The 25,882-nt window shown below is 37.2% G+C and overlaps 1 protein-coding gene across 2 annotated transcripts in view; it reads left to right on the top strand.

Annotated features, from left to right (window-relative positions):
- The first annotated feature begins 379 nt into the window (after positions 1-379).
- cald1a (caldesmon 1a) overlaps positions 380-25,882 on the top strand; it is a 167,164-nt gene continuing 141,661 nt past the window's right edge. The window contains exon 1 of one of the 2 annotated variants that reach the window (XM_055231764.1): positions 380-464. The gene's annotated coding sequence lies outside the window, so the exon portion shown is untranslated. The remainder of the gene's footprint in view (positions 465-25,882) is intronic. The other variant, XM_055231762.1, reaches the window with a different exon arrangement.

Genomic DNA, 25,882 nt, shown 5'->3' with positions numbered 1-25,882 from the left:
TTTTTAAACGGTACTTTAATACTTTTACTTAAGTGGATTTTTTCATGCAATACTTTAACCTGAGTATTTCTTTGCGCTGGTATCTGTACGTTTACTTAAGTAACAAAATCGAGTACTTCATCCACCACTGATTATTTACTGCAAACCTTTTTAACACCTTCAAATCAAGCTGCATTTTCACTTAATAACAACAGCATCTCTTTAATCTCAATTTTCAACTGTCCAGCACTTATTTAGACTACAATGTACTTTTGTGCGACATGAGTACTTTCTTGCTTGTGTAGACCGCTGCGCCTGGAGTCCGCCTGCCTGGACGTGGTCTACCAGTATGTCTGAAGGGAGGGGCTTGCATGGCTCTCTACTTTAGTTTTTATCTCTCTGAGCACTGAGCTCACCGACCGACTGCCTCTCCTGTCTCTGCTGACTCGACTCTACTCAACTTTGTCCCGTGTAAAGATCAACAGGTAAGAGCCAAACTTTACTGTGCGTCGTTGCGCCATCAAACCGTGCGTAATGCGGTTGTAAACACGTTTTCGCTGTGTTGCAATGGTTGAAACCGCGATGCTTCATAGATTTTGAGTATGAAAATGAATGTGATGTAGCTGCTAAACTTTAGGATTGCGCTGTTCGCTATGAGCCGCTCCCACTGTTGTGCCAAAAGTTGACAGAAAACGCAAACTCGCTTCAAATCTTGCCCGTTGCGCGATGTTTTAAACTGTCATGTGAGTAGCTATTAACAAAGGAAAGTGCGCTACTGCAGTGAAGATTCTTATCGTAAAAAGTGAAGGGTGTTCTCTATCCGCACACGTTCAATCTGCTGTTTAATCTCTCTTCCTGCTGTCTGATATACACAGATGTTGTTGAAATGCGTAAATTTGTCGTGCAGATTAACTTTAGCTGCTTATGTAGTAAGCAGACAGTTTAAGTGGACATGGGAGACTTGTATTTCTCCATAAAGCGGTTTCATGTTCTGCTGGTTTATAAAACGTAATGCACACATATTATTTTGTCTTTTAGTGAATCACTTGACTTGATATGTTTTTTCTTTTTCTTTTTAAAAAAAAATAATATAGGCTTATTTAGGTATGGGTACTCTGGTGTTTTGAAGTGGTCTTTTGTAATTCAATGAATCCTATGCATTTGCTGAAGTTTCTTTTAAGTTGTAGGAAATATCCTGGTCAACCCTTATGTAACCAGTTCATATATATGTATAATTAATGTATAATTACACAATATGTTGCTTTTGTTTTATCACAGTTTTGGTCATACCTGGTGTTTAATTTTATGTGCAGCCTTGGTCCTCCAGCCGCTTCTTTTGTGTTTTACTTTCTTCTTAGTGTGTATTTCGCCTTTGTTCCTGGTATAAATTTGGGGTTTGACTCCTGACTCTTCCCTTTGCGAGTCAGTATTGGGAAGAGGTCAGTCATCTATTGTGATCCCAATGTTAAAGTGTCCTCTTTTAATTATCTTTACTTTTGTTTACATCTGTGGTTATATTTTATTTGTATTTAAGTTGAGCTCTTGTGTTGTTTTGTTGTTTTGGTTTGTTCATGTGGGCAAGTGCAGGGAATGTTGACTTTGTCCATTGTCTTCTCCCGTACAGTGTGGACTGGACCGACGTGTAGCGGCACATATTCATAAAGTTTTGTACTTTTGTGGAACAGATTAAAAGTGACTCCAAAAGTTCCCGCGGTGTCTTGTGGCTCCTTAGCACCTTACAACACAACGCAGAAGTCCACCGGTCACACTTACCCAGGAAGTCTGTTGCTGTGCCATTAGTCAAGACATTCATGAATGTGTGGCTGATAAGCGGGAAGGGCACCTGGCATAAAAATGTGTGTGAGTGATTGACACACAGCAACTCAAGAAATATGGAGACATTTTATTACAAAACTAAGGCATGCACTAGTATGAGGCCTCACAGCCATACGGTCCTGGGTTCAATTCACAAGATGGATTTGGCCTATCTGTGTAGAATTTTCATGTTCTTGCCATGTCTGGGTAGGTTTTCTCTGTGCTTGTTGGTTTCTGTGACAAACTGTACAAGCTAAAATAGTCCTGACCAAACCTATAGCTCACAATTTGGGGATGGGTTTGTGGTTGGACGCTGCAATGTAGTTGCCCCAGGGACACTGCAGGACAGGTCAAATGCAAATTTCCCTACAGACACAATAGGAACAACTTAGCTTAAGTAAACCTTAAGCTGAGTTCTTTTCTCAAACAGAACCCCCCCCCCAAAAAAACATGTTTCACCTTGTGATGTCATGTGGCGGTACAGGATTTGCTTCACTGTGTTTAATTCCATACATCTTCACTAGAATCATTTGGGTGATTTTAGTGAAAACTATGATGATTTTGAAAACTACCACTTCATGATGTCACAAGGTGGACATTTTGACTTTTTAGATGTGGACAGACTAATAATGCAGGGTTACTCAACTGTGTGTGAATTCAACTAAACACATCTCAAGGTATGTATGCAACATTATAAATTGGCTTAAAGCTCACAAGAGTCAGTTTTGTGTAATATATGACTGAAGGAGACCAATATCGCACTGCAGCCACAACCCTTATATGTGTGGGTAGTGTATAGTTGTCCATGTGCAATAATTGGTCCCATATGACTACCAGAGAGTACAGTAAGGCCTTCCAATATCAAATCATGATAAGATACAGCAGCTTTTGTGAAAGCTACACTGATGAATGCTCCGGCCATGGTTTCAAGGTCTCTGCAAACGCCAAACCTCTCCCTTAGGCCAGTCACTTTCCTCATTGTTCTCACCCCACACTCCCAATCTTTTGATCTGGTCTTTATTACATAGTAGTGTAGAAAATGGATAAGTTTGAGACTAGGAAAGTAGTGGAGGTTGGTGTGGGCTACTCTGGGTTAATCCATCTCCTCTTTATGGCTGTAGGCCTTTTGTCATTTAGTTGAGTATTTGGTTGATTGTGTCTTAGCTGGTTAATACAAAATTTTGTATTGTTCAGCTAAATATTTCAGTTAAATTATAAATACCATATTATGGAGATTTAATATACATGCAGACTTCAGGCTCTACCTTTAAACCTTTATATACACTCTTTCACTCAGCCCTTCATTTCATAACAGGTGATGAATTTAAAACCCATCACTGTACACTGTATGGAAAAGTAGGCTGGCCATAGCTTGTTAGAAGAGAACAACACTGTATTTATAAGAGACTACTTGGCTGTCTGAGTATCTCACTTGCTTGTTGGACTTTGATATGGGAAGTTTTAATACAAGATCTTATGATTGTCACTAGAAATGGGGGGTAAAAAGGCTCTTGGTCATTTTGCTCTCCAAAAATGGAATACATTTCAAAGTCATGCAAAACTGGATACACTGATGCATCTTATGCACTTTAATAATCTGGCGATAAACATTTAATCACACCCGTTCCTGTTTTGTGCTCTCTTTGGGCTCTCCCTTTAAAAATAGAGATAAATAAAAAGGATTTATATGAGACAGCAGTTAAATGACAAAATGACAGGTTAAACTCATGATTCACAAGTTTAATCTGTTTTCGTGTAAATATAGGCCTGACACAGTAACAAATTTTGAAGCACGATAAATTGTTAGAGATATACAGCGATAAACGATAATGTTGAAACCACTGATTTGCCACTGATACAATAACAATAATGCAAGATAATTCTCATAACCTATTTTTTAAATAGACAGTCTCATTAAAATCCCTGAGCTGCAACAAATAAATTGCAGAATGAACTAATAATTAGCCACAGAGGTTACTTTTTCAACCATCTACAGCTCAAATCTTATTGTATTACAACAAAATAACCAAAATCTCCCCACTTTTACTAAGAAATTGTACAAATATTGAGCCCCAAAATGCATCACGCCAGCTTTCATAAATATAGAACAATAAGTCAATTTGTGACAGGCCTATATAGATACATTGCATCTGCATAAATAGTTGTTTTGGCATGAACTCCTCTGCAGGTGTAGTCTTTTGAGTGCAGTTTGGGTCAGATAGAGACACGTAACAGTTTTGAAAGCTTTTGCCACACCCATTTTTGTTGACTAATCAATTGACAGAATGCTTTTAGTTGACCAAGAATTTTTCTTAGACAACTACATTAAGTCTGTCATGATAAATACTATATCGAGTCATTGTTCAATACATTTTCGGGGGTCAATATTTATCTTTGTAGTAGTGGGAAATATTTTGTTATTTTTGTGTATTACTGTGATATTTGAGCTGTAGAAGGTTGATTATAAACTCAATTATAGATCCAAACTAACTACTTAAGTGTTGCTTATCTATTTATTGCATTTAGAATTGTATCTTAGGGAAAATTTTGTATTATGTTTTAGTTTCAATATTATTGTTTATCATCTGTATTTACTAAAGCAATATATCACTATTCAGAATTTGTTATTGTGACAGGCTTGGACTCCAGCCCTAGTGATGAATGCTCCTCTCATGGTTTCGAGGTATCCACAGATGTCAAACCTTTCCCTTAGGCCAACCACTTTCCGCATTGTATTTGCCCCACACTTCCATTCTTTTGATCTGGGCTTTATTACATAGTAGTATCTGTGAAATGGAAGCATGGAAAATGGATGAGTTTGAGGCAAGGGTGGTGGAAGTTGGTGGGGGCTGCACTGGGTAAATCTATCTCCTCTTTTCTCTATTCTCTTGCTCTCAGGCTGCAGACAGAACCTGTAATTGTCCCTGAAACTGAACCTGATATAAGACTTGCAGCGTTTGGAAACATGTGGAGAATGCCCTGCTCTCCTTATAAGGCACAGATCTGACCTGATGACAGACCACTGGAATAAGATCAAGAATGCACCACGGAGCAGGGCAAGCATTGCTAGCTCTTTAAGGGCATTTCTGTGTAATTTGTATGGGCACAAATATTAATTTCATTTACTTATGTAGTAGCTCCAGTGGTGGATGAAGTACTCAATTTTGTTGATTAAGTAAAAGTACAGATGCAGAGGTAAAAAGTTATTCAAGTATAAGTAAAGTGGAAAGTGTGTTGTGGAATTTTCTAAGAGCTTTAAAGTATTACAATAAACAGAACAGTTCTCTTGAATCATCATTTGTTAAAGTGTTAAATGTAGTGATATTGATTAAAAAGTGATACATATTTAGGCCAACAGTAACGATATACGAAATCAATTTCTTTTTGTTTCCTCAAAACCGAAGCTTGAACTCCAAAACCTAAGTCAGGATGTTACCACAAACATGATAAAAAAATAACCCTTCAACTCATATGAAAAGTACTTTTTAACTTTTCAGACCAGTTAAAAAATGCAGTGGAGTAGAAAGTACAGATATCTGCTCTCAATTGTAGTAAAACGTAAAAGTAAAAAGTGTACAGATACCTAAAAATTATACTTAAGTACAGTACTTTACTACTTTTACTTTGTTACCTTCCACCAGAGTAGCACTTTTATAAATGATTTCAAGGAAGGCTGAACGGTAAGAGAGAGAGAAATGCAACTTTAAATAATGTGGAGATAACAGTTATTGTGGTATTTTAATCACTGTTAATTGAAGCAAAAATGCAATTGCCTTATTTTATTAGTCAAACAAAAACTTATCAGAAACTAAACCAAAACTAAAACTAGGCTAAATAAGGACAACTGACCAAGACCTGCCTATTTTATCATTGTATAACTCCAGTCCTGTTTCAACTAAACTCTAGACCTTTTACAGATATCTATAATATTGTACTTTCCAATTCTGTAATTTAAATCTACTACAAACTCGCCCACAGCTCTTTTTACCATAAAGTTATATGAGAGCAGTGTAGTAACGTGTATTCTTTAGGTAGCAGGTCGAATCAACCAAAATATCGGCCTGAGGATTTAAGGCCGATAGCAGACACTAAACTCTAAATACTGAAAAGGACAAATATCTGCCGAATATGTCGCTCTATCTCTAATAAAAATTGAAAACTAATATCTAATGTTTTGTCTGATTACATCTAGGCCTGTCACAAGAAGTGTTCTGAAGTGTGATGCATTGCTGACATAAATATAGACGATAAACGATAATATTGAAACCAAACTATAAAGCAGAATTATCTACAAAAAGGTATTGTACATAAATAAATAAATAACAGAAACACTTGTGCCTATAATGAGTCATGAGTCAAGTTCATAATTCAACCTTCTACAGCTCATATCCCATTGTAGTAACCAACATTTTCCTAGTAGTACAAAGAAAAAGTACCATGATAAATATTGACCCGAAAAAGTATCGCTCCGTCTGTCATGTGTTGAAGGATAAGTTGATATAGTATTTATCATGATAGGCCTAATTACATCAACTCCAACTCACTGTCATTTTCAGCGGTATTTTTCATTGTGCATTATTTGGTAAACTCCTAAACCCTAATTTGAAATGACTACTATAACTTTTTGTTCGTCCTTCTCACCTCTGCATAAGTTACAGTACAAGTTTTCTCTCTCCTTCTCTGTTGCCAGGATTTATGCGCAACTTCTTATGATCCCGCACATTCTCTAGACCCATTTGAAAAAAGCCACCGAGTAAAGTACAGGCTCCTCCAGTGAGATGCATTTATTTCTTTGTAGTGTTCTTAGAGGATTGTATAGTTGGCGCGGTGACGCTGTGGCTGGGGTTGAATCTGGAGGTAATTGCACACAGTGATAAGAGGGGCTTGGCAGACTGCAGCAGGCACCAGGGCCAGGCAGGATGTAGGGAGCAGTGCCATGTATTTCCGGAGTCTGCCTCTAAACTGCGCTGTGTGGTGGAGACTTGTACTTATACTGTACTCTCAACCCAGTTCTCCTCCAAACTTTAGTCCATACTGGGGCTGCAAGTAGAGCTGTCACAAGAACAAATGTTCAAGTATGAGATATTGCAGAAAAATAATAAATTATATTAAAACTACAATAACACTTTTGATAGCCATAATAAAGCATGAAGCAAGTCTCAAATAGTAACAAAAAATACTTTTACTTTCAGTCCTGTTCAAAAAAGTAGTGAAGTAGAAAGCACAGATACCTGCTCTCAAATGTAGTGAAGTAAAATTTAAAAGTATCCGCATACTTTATTTACTACTTTTAATTTGTCACATTCCACCACTGGTGACAGATATTAATAATTTGGCCAGCTGCAGCTCAAATGTTATCATAGACTTAATATTACAAAAAAGAAAAATTCCCGCAAGTGCAAATTGAAAAAAAGAAAGAAAAATGTGATATTTATTTAGCTTGAAAAAGTATTGTTTTGTCTATTTTATGAGTCAATATAATAATTATCATGACAGACCTAGAAGATGAATCGCTTTCAAATAAAAATCACAATTTGAATCGATCCAATTGCAAACCCTGAACTTTTTTAAGTACTATAATTTCTTCCACAAACAACACAGATTTCTGCCTTATTCTGCATAAAAACTGCTAACCCTGTAGTTTAACTAAACCTGCACAAACACACTCTAAAATAATTCTTGTATTAGTTTATCAGTTCATATTTCAGTCTTTTTGTCTGTTCTTCTGTGAACAGAATCTATTATTAAAACAGAAATCACAAATCTAATGATATTTTTTCCCCCTACAACTCTGATGCTAAACTAAGGTCCAAAAAGCTTGATTTACTCACAATAAATATTGAGGCCCAAATATATTGTTCCAGCTTTCATATATAGAACCAAAAATCGATATAGTAATTATCGTGACTGGCCTATCGTTTAAAAAATCTACAAATGAGTACAGGTGTGCTTACGTACACAGTATTAGACTGAACACTTTCTACAACTTCATATTGATGATCCTCCATAGCATCAGGTTTCGGAACAAGAATGCAGTCTTTCCAGGGAAGCAATAGTTTCTTACCACCGCAGAGCCAGGAAGTCATCAGAGTGGCAAACCGAGTGGAAAACTGGCTTATGCATATTTCTAAAGCTTTTCACCAGCACTGTCTGTTTGCTTCTTTGCAGTATGTATTTCTCAAAGTAGGTAGCACATCTTACCATGATGACAGTCATTATGGATGCTGCAGACTGTAAACAACTGCAGATAGATAAACACTAAATAATAACTACATTTTTTACTTACTTTTTTCCTCCTTTTTCTTTCCTCTTTAGGCTCATCATCTGCCGCTTGGCATGTATTCATTGACAGATTAAATGGGGTTAATGCATAGGTTTAAAGTAGGGCTGGGCAATATGACCATCAAGTATCACAATTGTATTCATTGCATTGATCAATGTTGGTTGTTGATTTTGATTTGGAATATGCATCTCGAGTTATGGGCAAAATCATACTCCTGTTTGTGGGGCTGGGCGATATGGCAATAAAAATTGAATCGTGATTTCATCCTTTTGACCATATACAGCTCTAGGCTCAAAAGGAAACCCACTTCTCCTATTGGTGAGCCTCTGTCAACTCTCTGAGTGAGTGACATGTAGAATTAACCAATCAGTGAAGAGTGAACTCTCAAGAACAGGAGGTAACTTGAGCACTATAAACAGGAATGCTCATGATGACTTGAGCTTTGACAGGCACTATAAATATAATACGTGTACATGAATCGTAATACATGGAAATTGTGATCTGATTTTTAAAAAACAATTACATTATTATTTTTTGGCATATTTTGTGTTTTGAGTCGCCTTATTTTAGTTTGAACACCATAGGATCTGCATTAAAGCTTTCCCCTCTCCATAATTGGGCTGGACCCCTGTGTTCCTGGTACCACAGAGAGTGTTGTGTAACCCAGCAAAGTGAAACATATTGTACTGTTTTATTCAAATGGAGCTTAACCATCCCTTTAAATGGATGTTTACTTATTGTTGTTGGGCATGACTATTTCCAAATGTGCTTTGGTTGTAGGCTGGCACTGCGGTCCACACTGCAGGTGCCCAAGCCAGACTCAGAACAGACCAGAGGACTCCTGTCGGCCACGTTTGCTGTATCCAAGTGTTTTGCTTGCCCAATGTGGCGCAGATTTGTTTGACTTAATATGTCTTTTCCCAAACCACAAATAGAATCAACTCTCTGTTCAATCAATGCTGTCATTGTTTTAAGTCTACAAAATTTGGGGAGAGCTCATTAAATTTGTATGTTTTCAATCTTAATCTAACACTTGCTTTATGTGAAATGGTGTCGGGTGCGCCACCTGTTTCCATGGTGATGTTATTGCTTTGCCTGCAAAGTTCCCAAGCATAACATTAAATTTATCATGCAATTTATTCATTTGCAGGTAAGATTTTTATTTTCTCGGAAGACATGCATTGTCACTGTTAACGGCCACACCTCTCCATAGATCTGATCTGTGACCTGGCAGTGTCACCTGTTTGTCTGCACGGAGATACTGAGAAATATTCCAGGCAAAAGCAAAAATTCATTTCTGTCAACTTGACAAAAGTGTTAGAGTGAAGATGTTTTGCTGCTTGTATATACAAATAGGTGGGAAGGTTTCAGTGTAGTTAGTGCCTCCCTTCAGATAGATGTAAAGCACTGTTCAGCAGCAATCTCACCAGAAGTGAAGAAATGGCTTGGATGAGCAATGAAACGTCTTCACTCTAAAACTCTGTCCAGTTAACAGAATTTACATTCCCCTTTGCTTTGGATCATACCTGGACGACTGTGGGATTACACAGACATTCCAGGCAAAACAATAAAAGACGATGATGGTGGACTCTCCATCAGAAAACTTACACAGTGTACCTTTAAATGTTAAAGTTATTGTATCAAAAGTCAATACATCACAATAATGCAGTTCCACCATTAATACCCCATGTCTCATTTGAACAGTGAAAGCCGGACTTCAGCCTTACACAGACATGCCTCCTCCAGCCTCCCGTTTGAATCTGATAACCTGTAATTTAAATGCACCATGTCCAGAACCACACTGTACAGTTTATAATAGTCTAGAACCAGGAAAACCTCAAGAGCTGCAGAAACTTTTTTTTACTCCACCAACAAGTGCTGCTGCAGTGGTCTGTAGGAATGTATGTGAAAGAATGAACCCATACAATGAACCTACAGCTGTTAAAAAAAAACTTTATTCAGTAATTACACAAAGGTCATCTCATTCAGTCAGATCTTTGACCAGTCTTCTGTTCATGGGTTTCAGACATAAGGATTCATTCTGATTTGAAGTATTTGGCAGGGTAATGGTCCTCTATCGTTATACCAATAATACAACTGAAATCAAAATATTATATCTTCTGAATGGGAAAGGTCCTCACAAAATCCTTCAAATCAGGAGGAATCATTTACCTGAAACACGTGAATTGGTTTTATAGCCCTTTATGCTTTTGCTCTGGTTCTGGCTCATTTTATTTTAATCTTACGTACTAATTTGAAAGCCAAATATTTTCTTTTATTTCCACTTTTGAAAGTGGGTTTTCTAAAAAAAAATATTTACCAAACCACTGCAGCTGTTTTGGACACATGCAAAGTAGAAATTCTCCAGTTATGTTAAAACCTGCCAGTTGTCCTCTGTATTCTCAGTTGTGTTTGGGCCGTGTGTCTCTAGTGCTGAGGAACACTGACTATTTTTATGCTAGTTCACATTGTGACCCGTTAAACACTTTTTCACATTTTAATGAAGTCTGATTTGAATAGACAACATTTACGGGGTCACTCATAAGCTATTATGCAAAATTTACAAATAAATAAACATAAGATAGTGAATATTTGTTGTCATTTATTTGTTCATGGGATTACTTTTTAAACATACAGCTCTGTACAAAATCAAATCTAAAATCTAAACCAGACTAGACCATAGCCAAATCTTGAAGTGTCATCTGAAGTTTTAGTCTGCATACCTGCACTGCAAATAATTTTAATGCCATACTGTAGAATATTCCAGGCGAAGCAATAACATCTTGGAGACAAGCAGGTGGCAGGCCCTCCACCAGAAAAGTTGCAAAGTGGACTTTATATATATTATGTATACAGTTGAAAGCAGAAGTTTACATACACTACCGTATTTTCCAGACCACGTCGCTTAGGACTATAAGCCGCACCAGTGAAAAATGCATAATAATGTGAAAAAAAACATGTAAGTCGCACTGGGCTATAAGTCACATTTTTGTGGGAAATTTATTTTCAAAATCTGAGACCAAGAACAGACATTTTTCAAGGCAAGTTATAATAATAACAATAAAATAGAGAAGAACAGGCTGAATGGCAGTACAACATGATAACGAAACACATTTATAGTTATTCAACTACATGAAAGATAGACAACAATAATTGTATGGTATGTTAACATAAGATATTAACAGTTAATCAGACAACTAAAGCGTAAAAAACAAGCTAACAAGATTACTTTCAATCTCACTTTGAATCACTAAATCCATTGAATACTTCATCCTCAGTGTCGCTTCTGAACAACTCCGCCTGCTCCGGAAGTAGACGAAGGGCTGCCTACGCGTTGCTGTCATACTGATACACAAGCCTAGTGTGCCCTTGCGCAGTTGTCAGTGTGACAGTAATGAAGATGTGAAATTATATATTTTAATAATTTCACATATAAGTCACATCTGAGTATACGTCGCACACTGGCCAAACTACGAAAAAAATTGCAATTTATAGTCCGGAAAATACGGTATATAAAAAGACACATAGGCTTTTTTTCTCATTGTCTGACATGAAATCAGACTAAACTTTTCCTGTTTTAGGTCAATTAGGATTACCAAAATGATTTCTATTTGCTAAATGGCATAATAATGAGAGAAGGATTTTTTTTTGACAATTTTTATTTTCTGACTTTCTTCAAAGTCAGAAGTTTAAATACTGTAAGATTACGATGACTTTAAACAATTTGAGAAAATCCAGATGATGATGTCATGTCTTTGGAAGCTTCTGTTTATTGACAACATTTAAGTTAATTAGAGACACACCTTCGGATGTATTTGAAACACACTGCTTCTTTGTGTACCATCATGGGACAGTTAAAAGAAATCAGCCAAGATATCAGCAAGAAAATTGTACATGTCTGGTTCATCCCTAGGGGCAATTTCCAGATGCCTGAAGGTGCCACATTTATCTGCTCAGACAGTGATATGCAAGTATAAACACCATGGGAATGTCCCGCCATCATACCTTTCAGGAAGAAGACGTGTTCTGTGTTTCAGAGATGAATATGCTTTCGTCAGAATTGTGCATATCAGCACGAGAACAAAAGCAAAACACTTTGTGAAGATACTGGCTGAAGCTGGTAGGAGTGTGTTATTATCCACAGTAAAACAAGTATTGTACCGACATGGGCTGTAAGGCCACTCTGCCAGGAAGAAGCCATTACTCCAAAAGAAACATAAAAAAGCCAGATTACAGTTTGCAAATGCACACAGGGACCTTAATTTTTGGAGACAGGTCCTGTGGTCTGCTTGTCCATAATGAGCATCATTATGTTTGGAGGAAAAAGGGGGAAGCTTGCAAGCCTAAGAACACCATACCAACTGGGAAATACAGGGGTGGCAGCATCATGTTTTGGGGTTGTTTTGCTGCAGGAGGGACTGCTGCATCTTGCATTATGTGGAAATATTAAAGCAACATCTCAAGATATCAGCTAGGAAGTTAAAGCTTGGGTGTAAATGGGTCATTGACCCGAAGCATACTGCCAAACTGGTTACAAAGGGGCCATCACAAAGCCTTAATCTCAATCTTATTGAAAATTTATGGGTAGACCTGAAAAGGCATGGGCAGGGAAGGCAGCCTACAAACTTGGCTCATTTACACCAGTTCTGAGCGGAGGAATGAGCCAGAATTAATGCCAACTATTGTGAGAAGTTTGTGGAAAAATATCGAACATGTTTTACCCAAGTCATACAGTTTAAAGACAATGGCACCAAATACTAATGAAATGCATGTAAACATCTGACTTTAAAGAAAGTATTGAAAAATTGTTTAAAAACTCCTTCTCTCATTATTCTGGCATTTAGCAAATAGAAATAATTTTGGTAATCCCAACTGACCTAAAATAGGAAAAGTCTAGACTGATTTTTTAAAAAGCATGTGTCTTTTTATATTTTGTATGTAAACTTCTGGTTTCAACTGTAAGTATAGATTCTAAATATATTGAAAAATTATATACAGAAGAATTTGCACAGTTGCCATAGTAATTAATAATTCAAAAGAAACTAATATTTTTTCAGTGGTTAAAAGTGCACAAAATGGCGCCTATAAACAGGGAGCTGTGACCTGCGAATATGTATGATAAAAATATATATACTTTTATATACTTTTTTTTTTTTTTGCAAACATTATATATAGGACTAGCACAGTTGCCATAGCGATTAACAATTCAAAAGAAACAATATCTTTTCAAAATTGTACAAAGTGACACATGTAAACAGGAATGATCCAAAACACAGTGTGAATACTATATATGGTTTTGTTCCTGTCTCAAAAGGTAAAATGTCTTCTCTGCTGGCCTAATGGTTTCTTTGGGTTTTTTGTAAATGATTGATTGCGTTAACAGTGAGGTCAGTGCTCCTCGGTTCTGCTCCTGATGTCATCTCCTAAAGATGCATGTACTTCTGTTTCCCAAAAGCCATGGAGCACAGAGGTGCAGAAGAACGGAGTGGGACGTTTAGCCTGTGGGCTTCTCTTCATCTGATAAAACAAGCACAGGAAATGTCTCTGCTGCCTGATTGGCCTTGTGTGTTCCTCTGGCCTTCTCCCGGTGGGGCCTTCAACGTGCTCAAAATCACAGGGCCCCTTGTGATTTGAAACGATATACATGGCTGCAAGAGAAATATGCCACAGAAATCACAATGAACTCAAAATGACAATTTGAATGATCTTAATTGGCAAAATACAATCACTACAGTTTAGGGATACAACCATAGACTGTATACATAAATGGACATAGTAGCTAACCTGCTAGCTGCCACTTTCCACATAGGAATTACACTTTACATTACAAAACGTCACCCCTCTCTCCATAACTGCGCCTGTCAGGCTTGTCATTTTGGTCTTCAAATGTTCTCATTGACCCGTACTACATGATTCTGGTATTTTTATTTCACTATTGTGTCCAAAAATCAAGATATGAACATTAATAATGGACAAATCAGGCCCTTTGATCCTGAAGTTGCTCCCGCTAGCATTAGCTACAGGTTTGATTGACAGTGTTGCTAGGTGCCCGCTCCCTGCTAAATCAATGGCTCAGGTTAGTAGGGGCGACAGCCTTGCTCCGGATTGGCTCTTTGGTTGCCATGATATAGGATAAGATAGATAGGATAAGAAATCTCTATTATACATTTCTATATGTGTGGCCAAAACTGCGCTCATAAGACTGTACTGGAGTTCGTGGTCAAGTAGTTCAGCTATGTAGAAAAGTACTAGGAAACATGTATTTATATAAAGACAGAAACTAGCTCACTTACACACCAACTTCCCCTTTCTGCTGTCGTCAATCCATCAACTGATCAATTGACTAAACGACTAAAGGATTACAGCCCTACTCAATACATGGGCCACAATATTGAGATTCTGATACAGTTTAGGCCTTTGAACATTGCTTCCTGTGTTATTTTTACGGCCATAAGCATAACCATCACATAAAACATAACCTTCAAATCAATTACGATGTCTGTCCTCTGTTCAAATATAGCAGAGTTAAGTCTTTATGGAGCTGTTTTCTGTATCTGTGAAAATATACACCACACGATTGTATTGTAAGGGTTACGTTACATAATTTTCTCTCAAAAAACTGCTAATCTGTTCTTAAAACCTTCTAACTTTTTAGTTTAGTTTATGCAGTAGTAATAATCACCTATGTGCTATGCCGCAAACCACCACATCACCAGTACTGCACATTACTTTAACAAAACACTAGTTGTTATAGTACTAAATATTTCCTTTAACTCATACTGTATATCTACTCTTAGCTAACTGAACATCCAATCTAGGTTTAGTTCAGTTCAGTTTATTTGTAGTCATTGTCACAAAAGAACAACGAAATTGTGTTTGGAGCATCCCATAAAGTGCAATCCATAAATAATAAATACCCTTAAACCCCAGTGTAAACATTGACCCAGTGTGGCTTCAGTACAACATGAGACAGTCTTGTAGCAGCATGATGGTGTCAGTAAGGTGCACAAAAACAGGGACATACAGACAGGGACTTGAGAATAATGACAAAATGCAACAATGCAACCAGTTCAGTGTTATTGAGAGTTGGATGTGGTTTTTGTCCATGAGAGGGGGGCAGAGAGGGGCCGAGAGGGGAGAGGGGCAGAGTTCAGGAGCCTCACAGCCTGTGGATACAGACTGTTGGCCGGTCTGGATGTTCTGGCCCGTATGGACCTGTACCTTCTCCCTGAGGGGCAGCAGGTGAAAAAGATGGTGCGCAGGGTGATGTTGATCCCGCAGGATGTTGTGCACTCTTCTCAGACAGCAAGTGGAGTAGATGGTGCTGATTTCTGGAAGAGTGGTTCCGATGATTCTGCCGGCTGCTTTCACCACCTGCTGGAGTGCCTGCTGGTCAGCCTTAGTGCAGCTGGAGAACCACACTAAAAAATCCATATGTCAGAACACTACTGATGGCACAGTTATAAAAGTTCAACATCAGAGGTCTGGGAATGTGGGCACTCCTCAGTTTCCTCAGGTAGTAGAGGCGCTGTTGGGCCTTCCGTACAGCTGAGGTGATGTGATCACCCCAGGACAGGTCCTCAGTCACGGTTACCCCCAGGAATTTAAAACTGCTCACCCTCTCCACCGCTTCGGAGCCAATGAGGAGAGGTAGGTGGTTGTTGTGACTTCTCCTGCGGAAATCCACAACAATCTCCTTGGTCTTTTTAGTGTTTAAAAGCAGGTTATTGTGGTGGCACCGTGACTCTAGGTGTTGCACCTCCCTCCTGTAGTTAACCTCACCATTGTTGGATATGAGGCCGAGCACTGTGGTGTCATCAGCGAACTTAACGATGAGTAGAGTAGAGGTAGAACGATGAATGAATCAGGACTAAACTAGATCTCAATCAGGACTAAACCAGGCTCAACTAACATTAAACTTAAGTGATGTTTAAGTTAGGATAGGTTCCATAAGCTTTGTGATTAAAGGCCATATGCTTTTTGTTCTTTATGTGAAAACTGTGATAGTCACTGCTAGGATTGGGCACCAAAACTCATTTCCAAGTAGGCACCGGCCAAAAAAGTTCAGTAAGTACTGGCATCAAAAAACATTTGTTTGTTGCCAACTTTCGGTTTCTTGGGCTTTCAGTGCCCATGTCAATGAGCCAATAGATACACTGCACTGGTTTATTTAACAGTAGTGCAGGTGCAAACTAATGGCACAAACAGCACTCACGTTTTAACACAGACCTACATGTGTCCAAACAGAGCACAGTGTGTCATCTTACCAGTAAAACAGAAGAGCTGAGTATTTTCTTAACAATATTGACCATTAATTTACTCTTTAAAAATACAGACATCAAAAGAAGAACAGTTCAGGAAGCAGTCTTGAAAAGCAGGTATCGTTAAAGTACTATTGTTGAAAAAATCACATAGTGCCCAGCCCTTTTCAGTGTTGCAGTATAGTGTATGTTTCCTGTTGATATAGCTGTCAAACTTAGCGAGTGAGTAAAACTTAAATAACAGTACTTTTCTTCATAAATACTATAATTCCCTGGTCCATTTCTACTTGTTTTGATTTGTGTAGTCGTTCTGTCCTTACCCCCTCACTTCTGCCCTTTGTCCCAGAGCTGTATAAAAATAAACAGTGTTAATCAGGAGCCTGTCAATTTCACTTGTAAACGGTTCATATTTTTGCTAATGGGGATTTAGGGAGTGAACATGGAGGTAGTGCAGGGATTCAAATCTCAGTGGTTCATGTAAAATAGCTCAGTGTGGACACATGAGGCTGAAGTCATCTGTTTGCACATTTAGTGAGGTTAACCACTCTATGGATCACAAGGTGAATTAGACACGTCTTGCTTTGGACTGCTACAGATATGCCTGGAGTTTAAGAGTGGAGAGCACTTACCCCTAAACTTTAGACACTGGGTTTGGGTCTTTGGGTAGAAGCTGTAGTCATCTAAAGTCCCCATACTTTTAGTTGCGTGTCGAGCCAGAACCAAACATGGTCATGCAATCTGTTTTGTTTTTTTTCAGCAACACATGTGAAATGATCAAGCTCAGATTAGCAGAGTTTAGTGCTTTCCCCGTTGAATTTGCATAAATCCTTTTGATATAGCTTCTTTTTTCCACATAAAAACCATTTGTTTTGATATGAATGGACCATGTGTGTTTCTGATTGGCTAATCCATTTGTCAACCGCACCCACCTGAACGTGCAGATTCACCAGTGACCAGACTCTTATCTTCATAATGTGTGTTTTCTGGATCCCAGGCAACTCGAAAACTGTATTTATTTACATTTTTTACCAAATTAAATTCATAATACACTCCCAAATCTCAAGATAATTTAGAGCATCCCTTCTCTTTTCTGCAATTGTGGATAGAAAAACTTAAAAATCTCCCAAAACTAATTAGGCAACTAACAAAAATTGGCATCAATTAACCTTCAGCCCATTAATCGAAACAAAATTACTTCAGGGCAGATTTTTAGGTTTATGTAATTTCATTGTTTTTGCTCAGCTCACAGTTAGGCCTGTCACGATAACAAATTTTGAAGTACAATATATTGCTGAAGAAAATATAGATGGTAAATGATAATACTGAAACTAATGTATGCTGCATGGTTAAAAAAAACACTAACAACAATAATGTGATGTCATATGAGTATCTACTTTCAATTGTTTAGTAGTAGTAGTAGTAGTAGTAATCTTGTTATATATATTCCAATCCCTATATCCCTCTACCCCTACAACACTTGATTTTCCTGTTTGTTTTTGTGTGTAGGCAGCATGGTGGCTGAGTGGCAACACTCATGCCTCACAGCAAGAGGGTTTGGTTCGATCCCCGGGTCACCCAGGCCTTTCTGTGTGGAGTTTTGCATGTTTTTCCCCCTGTCTGGATGGGTTTCCTCCGGGTACTCCGGTTTCCCCCATCAACCAAAACATGAACGCCCTTCGAGACAACTGTTGTTGTGATTTTGCGCGTTACAAAAATAAAATGAATTGAATTGAACACGAACAATAGATTAATCCTCAAGTTGGTCAAATGGTACCAACACATATCTAACAGGGACCTTAACCTATGATCTATGATACACTAGATCATTGTTATGTTAGAGAAGAGAAAGTAAAATCAAATGCTGTACATTATCACTTTATCACATTAAGAGTTACAATAAACCATAATCAAAATTTTGTTTGATCTCAATGATAAGGCAAGTGCATTTTAATGGATAGGTCTAGAGTCAATCCTGTGTCAGTAAGAGCATGTTGTGCTGAAGAGGAGTCACCGCTCTGTTGTTTAAAGCTCTGCGTCAGGGCCACAGTCTCTTTATGTTTCTGCACGTGTCATCAGCCTAATTTAGTGCATGGACATTCCATGTGGTTCTGTCGATAGCAGTAGTGCTTAATATTTCAGGCTTAATATATTGTACAAACTCATTACGAACTTTAAATATGGATTTCTCTGGAATTATTGGTCCTATTACTGTAAACTGTAGTGATCCTGACACCGTACTCTCTGTACCTGAAGTCCACATGTCTATATTTTCAAAATGATGGAAGAAGATTAAATGAAAAATCAACATTGATCAATATGGGGGGGGGGGGGGGGGGGAAACCCTGATTATGTTTTTTTTCCATATGGTCCAGCCCTGATTCCAGGTCTGACTGCTTTAGCACTGCATGTCTTTCCCATTGTGAAATAGAGCTATTTCATGGAGGTGTTTCTGCTGTGTTTTATGGTTACGGTGCGTTGGACCAGTGCCACCGACGGGAGTGAGAACCGCAGAGCCTGTCAGCCTCTCGGCCTTGTATGTGGTAATGATAGAGAGCCTTACCTCATACACATAAAACAATACTGTGCCCTTAAATGGCCATGCACATGACTCACTATTGTAGAATTCAGTTTGGAAAACCTTCAAAGTTGGACAATACTGTTAAATAAAGACGAACATTTACTTTTAAGGATTGTTTGGGCAAAGTTTTCAAACTTGGCTATAGATTTGGTGTATGTCTGTCATTACAATGGCTTTTTCTTATTGTAATCTACTGATCTGTTAACAGAAGCCTTAATGTGAACAACTTTAAGCTGAAAGATGAAAATAACAAGTACAAAACGTATGCAGGTCTAGAACAATAAGCACTACACCAGACCATATGTAGTAATAGAAACTGACAGTGCAGTGCGTAACTTTTTGATGCAGGGTCAACCATCTTATATATATATATATTATTTTATTATGAATGTTCCACAGTATTGCATTACATTTATTTATCTTGCATTTTTGCCTTTAACTTGCAAACATACATTCTCACATCTACTCTACTTTAATGCCATACTGGGACATCACAGTGGAGATGAGCAGGAGGCTATATATTGCAACTTTAAGAAAGGATTAGGCCTGTCATGATAACAAATTTTGAAGTTGCGATATATTGCTGAAGTAAGTATAGATGATAAATGATAATACTGAAACAAACTTATGCCACTGGCACAATAACCAAAGAGCAGATTTAAACCAAAAAAAAAAATTCTAAATTTGCAATATTGTTAAAGTACTTAGTTTGCATCTGTAAGGATTTATTAATTGTGGCTTAAATCCTATCATGCAGCCAAAAATAACCAAAACTTTTTGAGAATTTACACATGATAAATATTTACACACAATAAATATAACACCCTAAATAAATATTGTTCCAGCTTTTATATATAGAACGATAACGACAAAAGAATGCAATGCTTTGCTAATTCGTTTTTTATCTCTATTTAGCCATAATCTTATCATATTACCAAAAAACAAACAAGAAAACATTTACTACTAGTACAAACAATAGTGCACCTGTTAAATATCAACCCCTAAAAATGTTTCCATCTCTCATATGTTGAATGATAAGAGACATTTATAGATTTATAGACAAGTTTATTTGTATAGCATAATTTGTACACAAAGTAATTTAAATGTAAGCAGAATAAGAAAGAACAAAGAACAAAACATAAATAATCTTCATAAAATTAACATTAAAAGAGAAGAGTGCAGAATAAAAATATTTTACTCATATCCACGGCTAAACAGAACCATTCTAAGCCAAGATTTAACCATTGTCAAACTAAGAAGACTATTCCAGGTTTCAGCTGCATAAAACTGAAACGCTGATCCCCATGTTTAGCCCTGACTTTGAGGACCTCATGGACAGGCCTCTTGTTGGTGCCCAGAGCACAAGATGGTTCATATGGCACTAACATGTCGGAGATGTACTTTTGTGCTAGGCCATGGAGAGACTTGTTCACAAGGTCTGAACCAGAGGAAGCCAGTGCAGAGACCTGAGCACAGGATTTAGGGGCTTGTACTTCCTGGTTCTAGTCAGGACCCGAGCAGCAGCGTTCTGGATGTACTGCAGCTGTCTTAACACTCGTTTGGGGAGGCCAGTGAGAATATCGTTGCAGCAGTCTAACCTACTGGAGACAAATGCATGGATAAATCTCTTTAAGTCAGGTTTAGACAGCATATGATGATTGATTTGTGCAATGTTTGTAGCACACACTGCCATTTACACACAAGCCTCTACAGGTTGGAGAGGAAGGCGTTTAAAACACATGTCGACTTCTCACTTGTCAGTTTAAGCTGTTTGAATGTTAGTGCTACATAAATATACATTGAATCAGTTTCACTGTTTTGTTTTTTTAGGTGGTGTGTATGTTGTATTTTGTATTATGCAACTAAACACACTTACTGAAATATACACATTTGTTACAAACTTCTTTAGCCTTATTGCATGTCAGTGTCTACAAGAATCCCATTTGTTTTATATATAAAAGTATTGGAGTTGTTGTTTGCAGAGAAAAGTTTGTTAGTTGCATTCTCTGATTTCCATATTCTGACAATCCAAACTACTATTTTGATCTGATTACAGTATATTAATACACAGAACTAGACCAGATACTTGGTTGTTTGTAGAGTAATCTCTGTAATCTACGTAATCTATGATAACTTGCAATTTGAATTTGTTTGTGAATAACCCTGCAGCCCTACATTGCGAGATGGGTCAGTGTTTAGCCCATATCATTAAGAAGATCGAAAACCAATTGCGTGTGTTTTAGTTGAAGAATGAAATAAAACCCACTTTCACAATCCTCCTTTGTTTTGCTGAGAAACTGATGCCACAATTTCTCAAACACTAAACACGGCCTAAGTTAATGCCATCATCTATCTACCTATCAGGGACCCTTAGAGATTAGTTCTATTTTTGTGGGTTCATTTCAGCGTGTATTAGATAATTTGTCAATTTCTGTTCACGATTCTGATGCTCCACTTTGGCAAAGGGACAAAAAGAACAAAAAAAAATATGGGCGCAGAAAACCATTTTAATCAGGCAGGGGTCTGGTGGGACTAAGGCTGGCAGAGGAACACACTTAACCTCATCAGAAATCTGCCAGTACTGATTAGACCAAACATTTAGCCAGGTTTTTATTAAATAACTTTATCTTTGTATTGCAAGGGTTTTTATTTGATAGAGGTGACAGCTAAATAGTCCTATTACACTGATTCATACTTCTAACAATGTCAGAGGTTTACAGTTAACGGTAAGAATGTCCTGGTTTGAGTTTCAAGATACATATGTGTCTGATTATCCTTTGATCAAATCACAGACTCTCCACTTAGAAAACCACATGAAGACAATTACTTAATATGAGACTAATTCAGTTCACCTCATCTGTAAATCTATGTTTTGTGTCTGAGGCAAGAGAAGCTCTCAAAAGCTGTGCTTAAAGCGAGAACCATTTGATACTCAAAAAATAAAATCAAATATCATGAAATTTAATTACATATCAAATTAAAAAAAAAAAATAATAAACATCAAATGAATAACTTTAAATTAAAAAAATAAATATCAAAATAATACATTAAAATTAAATAAATATCCAATTAAAACAAGCAATTTAGCAATTTGGTATGCCACCTTATATGATGCTGACAGTGCTTGTTGGTTTACTGAAGTGACATTCACAAAGCGGGATGATTGTTGGCAATATTTGGCACGTTTACGCTGAAAAAACTCCTGCGTCCTATCAGCGTGACTGAGGTGTAATGAGGTGGCGCGTTAACTTATTTGGCTTCATACTGTCCGCTGCCACAGCAGACACCGGTCTGTCCTCGTGTCCCACCAGAGTCACGGTGAAGCCAAGTGTTAAATACTCATCAGACTTCCTCGTCTTATTTTTTGGGTGAGTTTCGTACGTCTCATTACCTCCGTCTATCTCCGCCTTTCTTTTCATCCCTGTTAAAATGTTTTCCATAGTGTGTCTTTAGCAAAAGTGTCTCTCGTTCTCGTCTATGGTAAAAATGGTCAAAATACACCATTTTTTGGACAGGGGATTTTTGGATATCTTATTTAGTATTTGAGTTAAACTAGATTGGACAGGCTATAGGGACAAAACAATAAAATTGTTCTTTATTTGGAAAACACACAATGATTATCCAAAACATTTTTGTATCTCATATATTGGGCAACCGTAAACATCATTAGTTGAGTGGTCAGATCTCCCACAATTGAATGCTGTCGCTGTGAGAGATTCTTAACCACAAGAATGGGTTAGTGGTTCCTTGATATGAAGTGCTTTGAGCACCTTGAAGGTGGAAAAGCTCGATGTAAAAGTGTGACCATTTACCATCGCAGATTATGGCTTTGGTTGTCTTCATCCTTGTATTGCTTACCCTGTCCAGTTTTGTCATAAATCTATTTAAGAGCGGATGATCATTAATTAGTCATGTGTTTAGAATAATCGACTTTTTCGCCTGATTAACGATGACACAGATCACATAGAGGAGTGAACAGTGCTAACGTATGAGCAGGTTTACTCTGAAATGCTGGCTCTCTCCTGATTGATGTGCTGCTTATGCTAACTTGAAGTTCTCTAGTGAGCTTTTAGTGCCACGTTCACATTAACTCGTGGATATATCTGCCCCCTGTGTCTTTTCAGCTCTGATAAATGAGGGCGATAAAGATACATGCAACCATAAAGTAACTACACCGTGGATTTACAAAACAATTTTATCGTTTCAGTTTTATGAATTAGTTCGGCCGTGTTGCACCGTGAGGACTGGGCATTATTGGTCATTTGGAATATCTCAGTATCTTTTGGATTCCCGCTACAGGATAGTTGGATAATAATTTGCCATAATTTGTTTGTTAGGAATCTGGTAAAAAATACCAGTCGATGTCTTTGTGGAGGTTCATGTGTTGCACAAATGGCATCTAATTGACCACAAAAGTGCAGAGATATTTCTTGTTTGAGCAGCTTTTTTGCATTTTTTTTTTCTTTTTTCCAAACTATTTTAATAGGGATGGAACAATAAGCCATGATAAAATGTGTATTATTCGATCTCTATTCAATAAATAAGCCAAATTCTAACATGATCACAATACTAAATCACCTTTTCATTAGTTTGTGCATATATTTTAAGGTTATTTAAACATGATAACACACATGCAGGCACAACAGCAAGTATTGACATGTATAATTAAAACTAAATTTGAGAATATTTGTAAGTAATTATAATTAGTTTTAATGTTGGTAAAATCTGTGGAGTTTTACTGCCTTATTTGCCTTATTTTTCAGTTGTATGTTACATGCTTGTTAGGGTAATCAAAAGGATACTAATCGATAGCAAAACTAGTATCAAAACTAGATACTATGGATGCACTGATACGATTCTGGTATCGGATATAGGCGTTGATACTGAAAAATTTGTTTGGATCAGATATTGGGTTCCAAATATCCAAATATCGGTTCACTTTATATCCTGGTTGGGCATATAAATTGATGCAATAAGACTATTTATTGGTCATAATTAGCCCAGAAAGGCTCATAATCTTAGATTTTTTATTTATACAAAGTTGTTACTTCAGAGATAAATAACAGCTACATAACACATTTGGATCAGTCTTATTTTATATTTGTTTAAAGAATATCTGCAGATACTTAACTACAGTATTGTAATTGGTATCGGAACTGAAAAACCTGGATTGGTGCATCTCTACTACATAGACATTTGGACAAGTATCGATACAAAAAAATATGACTTAAACAGGACAGCAGTCATAGTTTTAGTCTAGCATTATCAAAACTAGTATAAGACCACATGGTAATTATTAGTTTCTGTTGAAAATTAGAAGAAAAAAAAAAAAAAAAGAAGAGTCTTGGTATCGAGTCAATTCGTTAATATGGAAATGAAGTTTTAAATTTTAGTATTGTGACAACCAGTGTTGGGCATCTTACTTCAAAAATGTAATTAGTTATAGTTACAAGTTACTAACTCAGTTACTTTTTGGGAGAAGTAACTAGTTACTGGGCAAAGTAACTACTCCGCGTTACTTTACTCCACGTTATTTATTATGTTAAAACAATAAAAACACAACAGATGTGAACCTTTAACATTGATTTTACTTTAACAGATTGCAATTATTTTGCATTTGTTTCCAAGTAAATTATAGAATTTATCAAAAATTAAAAAAATATATAAAACATTTCATTTGAAGTGCAAATAAATCAACATGTCACACAATTTCAACTTCAAGTATTTTCTTCATTAAAATAAACAGTAACAATAAAATGCTTTCAGTATAATACTGAAAAGATTCATTACCATGTTTTGCAAAACTAAGGCATTCAAATGTAAACCATGTAAAATAATACAAAACCTTTAACCTTCTCTGGCCACGCACTGTAATTCTCTGCCCAGTATTCAAATATTAATCACCTCTGATCTGAGCCTGTTCCTCTTTGGAGAGAACACCGTCACGTTTCTGATCAAAACACAACTTGGACCCAATCCGCTGTGAATGCACGTGTGGATAGGACATCATTTCCCATCATGCATTACGCGTTTGTAGTCCATGCAGGCGGCCGCAGTCGGTGGAGAGCTGCTGCGCTCAAAAACTTCCCGTTACCGGCGCACAAGTTACGTCAGAGCAAGTCGGTGGCATCTTGGACACAAAACTAACTGGCATGCACCGCGCACCGATCGACGGCGTCGTATCTGCACTCGCCTCATCTCAAACAAACCTTTTATCTCTGAGACTCTGATGAAGAGCAGAGTGAAATCAATTAAAAGTAACGTGCCACATTTTATTGTCAGTAACGGTAACGGCGTTACGACGCTGGGAAAAGTAATTAGTTAGATTACTCCGTTACTGAAAAAGTAACGCAGTTAGTAACACTGTTATAGTTTAACACCGTTACTCCCAACACTGGTCAATGATCAGTTTACACCATTTTGTCTTTTACTCTGTTGCCTAAACACATCCATGAGTCTCCATCTTTACCCAATCTCTTCCAAAGTGTGGGAAAAACACATTGTCGACACCAGCATTAGCCTTGTTTGTTGTCACTGGCCTGGTTGATGTTTATCATATCACAGAAGATTACAGGAGGAGGAGTAATTTCAAATCAAAGTCTCACAAAGCCTTGTTTATGTGGACACCATGACCCAACATTCTCACACCAGACTAAAACTGGTTTTACACCATGAGAATCATAATCGCTTGACATGTTTTGGTCAAGTCAGCATAAATGTGTAGTGACAATTTAGATTATTCATTGAATTTTAGGTGCCATAATAAGGTCTGTGTACAGTGTGGTGAAATTAACTGATCTTGATCTGATGAATCTTGTTTTCATATAGTCAATAAAACACAATAATGTACTTAAAAAGCAAAAAACCTAAAACATACTAGAATTGAATGTAATTTTTAAACTCAAAATAATAGTAGATTATTTAACCTTTACTTTACAAATTTACATATATTTCTGTGTCACTCAC

The sequence above is a fragment of the Periophthalmus magnuspinnatus genome, chromosome 23 (assembly GCF_009829125.3).
Source record: "Periophthalmus magnuspinnatus isolate fPerMag1 chromosome 23, fPerMag1.2.pri, whole genome shotgun sequence".
NCBI lineage: Eukaryota > Metazoa > Chordata > Actinopteri > Gobiiformes > Gobiidae > Periophthalmus > Periophthalmus magnuspinnatus.
The sequence above is the reverse complement of the archived record's forward strand: the minus strand, read 5'-3'. Positions and strand labels throughout refer to the sequence as shown.